This window comes from Hordeum vulgare, chromosome 1H (genome assembly GCF_904849725.1).
Source record: "Hordeum vulgare subsp. vulgare chromosome 1H, MorexV3_pseudomolecules_assembly, whole genome shotgun sequence".
NCBI lineage: Eukaryota > Viridiplantae > Streptophyta > Magnoliopsida > Poales > Poaceae > Hordeum > Hordeum vulgare.
In genome coordinates, this window is record NC_058518.1 from 102,769,608 (window position 1) to 102,775,255 (window position 5,648).

Genomic DNA, 5,648 nt, shown 5'->3' on the forward strand with positions numbered 1-5,648 from the left:
CTTCTCATGAGATGAGCATATAATCTTTCTATTTCCTTTTATTGCCATGCTATAATGATGGGTGAATACAATTAAAGCACACAAATTCAACTAATATTTATTATATAACTCACATACTCGATTACAAGGATAAATGGAACTCAAAGCAAAAATCCTAAGAAAAGAAAATCTGAAATTTATTTCTCTAAATCATGAAACAACTAAGGATCGAACTAAGATAGATGGTAATGATGGAAGTGATGGTGAGATAATACCGGGGAACCTATGATGACGAGTTGATGTATATACTTCTCGCCCCTCGTTGGACCCCAAGTGGAAGGTGGAGATGTAGTCAGCAGCAAATTTCCCTCACACAGAGATTGTAAGGTTTACCGAACCGGGAGGACTCCTAGGCTCAACAATTAGGTGTCTTCCACCATGGCGCTAGCACAAGACGTGGACCTGCACACAGAAAAAATAACTTTGCTCCCAACGAGTACAGAGAGGTTGTCAATATCTGCGGCCTTGTAGTTTGCAAAGGATCAAATCACAAGAGGGAAGGTAATAGTGATTGCAACGGAAAAGTAAATAAAGCTGTAAATAGTGGAGGTGTAAGCAATGATGGTGATATGGGCCGGAGTCACATGATGTTCACTAGTGATGTATCTCTCGAAAAAGACGATAAACAACTATGCTAGGGTAAACAAATCACAGTTGGGCAATTGACAAAATTATGATTGCACTGCAATGCTAATTATGCTCCTTGATAGTATGAGGTTCAATAGTAATGGGCAATACGCCAAGACAAGTAGACCATTTATTCATCAACATCTACTTACTAATCATCCACCTTCAGATATCTATCCAGAACATCTCTCCCGTATTAAGTTGCGAGCCCCACCCAAAGTGTAAACTCAAAGCAACGGACAACTGCATTGACGAACTATGCGTAAGGTAAACAATCCTTGCAACCATAGTCATAAGCACCATTGTTTTCTCCCTGGTGGTAACAAGCACATCCCCTAGTCTCATGTTTCTGTCACTCAAGCTAGACATCGAGGGGCCCGAACCCACAATCATGCATAACGCTCCCTCTTGGAGTTACGATCTACTACTTGGCCAAAGCAATAAAAAGCAACGGTGAACATGCATGAATCACTAAGGAACATAATATAAAAGGATAATCAAATATATAACTCATAACAATCTGAACATAATCTCATAATACATCGGATCCCAACAAACCGAGCATAGAAATAACATGAGAATTACATAGATGCCTTGATCATGTAGGGCAGCTCACAAGGACTAACCATTGAAGCACAAGATTGGAGAGAAGACATCATATAGCTACTGGTCATGGACTCATGGTCCAAGGGAAACTACTCACGGCACATCCGGGAAGTATCCATGGCGGCGGAGAAGCTCCCTGAGGTCAATCCTCCCTCCAACAGGGTGCTGGGAAGAGGTCTCGCGATGCTCCCTTTTTTGGAAGCACTGCGGCAGCGGAAAAATGGAGAAATTCACGATTCCAGAAAGTCTGTGAGGGTTTCCTCACGGAACACTAAATATAGGCCAAAGGAGGGCACTGGAGGATGTGGAGCCCACCCAGGCGACCTCCTGACACGGCCTGGGCCCTGGCCGCGCCAGCAGGCCGCCTGGGAGGCCCCTGGCCCCCCTCTGGCCCTCCTTCAATGATCCCCTCTTACACATATTATCCTTCAATGTTTCGCTGATTTTTTTATATAATTTTCTGGATTTTTTTCGGGGTTTGGAAAATTTGGTAAAAGCCCCTGCAAAAAGGACATCAATATAGAAAAACTGAAAGTGGGTGCACTGAGTTAGTAGGTTAGTCCAAATATGTGTAAAATGAGATAAAAGTGTCGCAAAACATGTAACAATGTCACCCAAAAGATCATGGAACAAGCAGAAATTATAGATATGTTTGGGACGTATCAACATCCCCAAGCTTAATTTCTACTCGTCCTCGAGTAGATAAATGATAACATAATAATTTCTGTGGTGACATGCTAACACAATACAAGAACTTCAAAGTAAAGCAAGTGAGATATGCAATTCAAGTCAAGACAATAACAAGCAAGAGTCTATATCTAGTATTGAATTTAGCAAAGTAAGAACATAAAGGTGCAAGAGCTCTCGTTGTCCGTGACTCAAATGTCTCCAAATGGTGTTTGCGTGCAAGAAGTGGGAGATAGGTTGAGAGATAAAATAAATTTTTTAAATTGAGAACTCAATCTACTAAACCTCACACTTAGTCTCCTTTGGAATCCTATTTTGACTCATCCCCAGACCACTTGTGAGGCACAAGTCAAAATGATCTTCTCCCTTTCCATTTTGAGCACTCATGCAATGAATGAGCATAAGCAAGATATGTTGGCACTTTGGATGGTAAATAGAATAATGATGGGGAAGGAAGACAAAAAGGTGTGAAAGGTCACATCAACGAGGTCAACCATATGCGAGAGAAAGCCAAATGATATATATGATGTGAGGAGTAGGGATTGCCATGTAACGGATGCACATATGAGCTAAGGTAAGCTCTACAATGGTACTAGTGGGGGTGCATCCAACTTGTTTGCTCATGAAGACCTAGAGCTCCTTTGAGGAGGCTCATCATTGGAATATGCAAACCAAGTTCTATAGTGTAAGGATCCCCACATAGTTATGCATGAATGATAATCTGCATGTAGTATCAATATAGTAATGGAGTATGAGTGTGGATCTTTCAAAAGGAATAGTAGTGTTTCCCCCTTCTCTCTTTTTATTTCTTTTTCTTTTTTCTTTTTGTTTTTGTGGCCTCTTTGGCTCTTTATTTTTATCTCTCATTTGTCCTCTTTGGGATCTTTTGTTTGTCCTCTTTGGGATCTTTTCCTCACTTAAGGGCAACACTATATTTTACATGAATAGAAAGAAAAATCATCACACTTTATAAGAAGTACTCAACATAAAGACAAGTGAAAACTATCATGATGTATGCAAATGTATGCCTCTGCCAGTGTAGCGGGATACACAATGATACTAGCGCGTCATGTAGCAGTAAGGAGGGAAAGGCCCAACTAGCATGCGGCTCTATGATCAAGCAAAAACATGTATGACATGAAGATCAAGTCATGAGATGATGGATGTTACATGGTAATGTATATCAGAAAGGCTATGGAAATGCCTTAATAGGTCGGTATGGTGGCTATTTTGAGGAAAGATATAATGAGGCTTATGTATGACAGAGCATATCATGTCATGGGTTTGGATGCACCGGCAGAGTTCGCACCAACTCTCAATGTGAGAAAGGGCAATGCACGGTACCGAAGAGGCTCGCAAAATATGGATGGTGGAAGTGCCAAAAATCAAATACTCACATTAGTCCGAAGAACTGATACACTTATTGTCGGTAACTCTCTATCTAGTTAGGAAATTCACAAAAAGACAAGTACCCCGAGGAGGAATGTTTGGGGGTTTGGTTATCCTTGCACATCCTCGACTCATGGTAACGTGAGGGTACTCTATATGTTCGAACCCCTCCAGAGGTTAGCGATCAATTTAGTAGCTAGACTTCTCAACTAATGTTTAGTTTTTGAAAAACACACGGATTTCCAAAAATACAACACCTATCACTAATAGGCTCAAGCTCTTGGCACCAATAGTCCAAACAGTACTCAAATCAATACCTCAAAACTATTGCAAGTTACTACTATACTTAAATAGAACCTCAGTTACCTACTTATGCAAGACACACAACTCAATGCAACAAGCCAACTCTCTAAACAAGATAAGCATGATAACTCAAGATAGTTCCAAAATCAACCTAAGTAAAATCTCTTAAAAAGATAAGCATGAAAACTAAGAGCTAAGCATGAGAGTAGCTACGAAAAGATGAAGAACACACAAAAATAATAAGCATGAAAAGCTATGTTGTGTTCTAGAGTGGAATGGAGCGTGTCTCTCTTCCAAACAAGGTAGGGTAGGTTCCGACTTGTTATGACCAGCAAACTAAACTAAAACAATAATAAAAAGAAAATAGTGGGACGCTCCAAGCATAGCACAAATCATATGAAGTGATAAAAATATAGCATGGAGATGAACGAACTGATGATTGTTGATAGAGAAGGGCATGCATGGGGGAATCCCCGAGATTAGATGCTTGAGTCTCCTTGAATATTTTTTGGAGTGCATGGGGGCATCCCCAAGATTGAGCATTTGGCACTCCTTTATCTTCTTTCGTCATCTGTCCCATCGCAGTACTTGAAAACTCCCTGTTGGAGCTCCCTCGGTGTGCCATTGAGAATAATTTGTCATCATATCATCCAATAGCTTTGTGGCAGCACCAAGTGTGGTTGACATAAAGGTTCCTCCCGCGGCCGAATCTAATAGATTCCGTGAGGTAAAGTTCAATCCTGCATAAAAAGTTTGGATAACCATCCAAGTAGTCAAACCATGAGTAGGGCAATTCTTAACAAGAGATTTCATACGTTCCCAAGCTTGAGCAACATGTTCATTATCCAGTTGCCTAAAATTCATAATGTTTCTACTCAACTAGATAATCTTAGAAGGCGGGTAATACTTCCCAATAAAAGCATCTTTGCACTTATCCCAAGAATCTATGCAATTCCTAGGCAAAGATTGAAGCCACACTTTAGCTCCTCCTCTCAAGGAGAAAGGAAAAACTTAAGTTTAACAATATCACCATCTACTTATTTATATTTTTGCATGTCACAGAGCTCAAAAAAATTGTTCAAGTGCAAAGCAGCATCATCTCTAGCACCAGAGAATTGATCTTTCATAACTAGGTTCAGCAAAGCAGGTTTAGTGTCATAGGACGTGGCCTCAGTGGCAGGAGCAGCAATAGGAGTGCTGATAAAGCCATTGTTGTTGTGACTAGTGAAGTCACACAACTTGGTGTTCTTAGTAGAACCCATAGCAACGGCAACAAGAAAGAGAAAAGCAACTAATTTTTTGTGGTTTTTGGTATAGGACTCTAAAGCAAAACCTAGTAAGCAAACTAACAAGACTAAAAAGAAAAGGTAAATAATAGTGTCCAACTCCCCTATCTTGAAGAGTGGAGTCCCTTGCAACGGCGCCAGAAATTCGCTTGATGATGAGTTGATGTATATAATTCTCGCCCCTCGTTGGACCCCAAGTGAAAGGTGGAGATGTAGTCAACAACAAATTTCCCTCACACAGAGACTGTAAGGTTTATCGAACCAGGAGGACTCCTAGGCTCAACAAGTAGGTGTCTTCCACCCTGGCACTAGCAGAAGACGTGGACCTGCTGAAAGTGCATTATATCGACTAGAGGGGGGTGAATAGGAGATTTTTAGAATTTCATCACTGAGGAAATTCCTTTTGAGGAAATTCCTCACTGATGACTAACTTACAGCGGAAACAGTAAAGGATCAGAAGTGCAAACTTTCACAACAGCAGTATTTCAGAGTGAAGAATGTGAAAACAGATTGCATTGTGCGCAGGCATGCAGAATACAGATGAGGATTAACTGACATGAAGAATTTGGGGTTGAGGAAATTCAGAGAAAGTCTTCAACAAATTCTTCAAACAGTCGCAGTGAAAGTCATCAACACATAATACGAGGAAAGTAAGGAGTTGAGGAATTAGAACCCGTTTCTCAGTGAAGACAGTCGTTGATGACCCAGTTC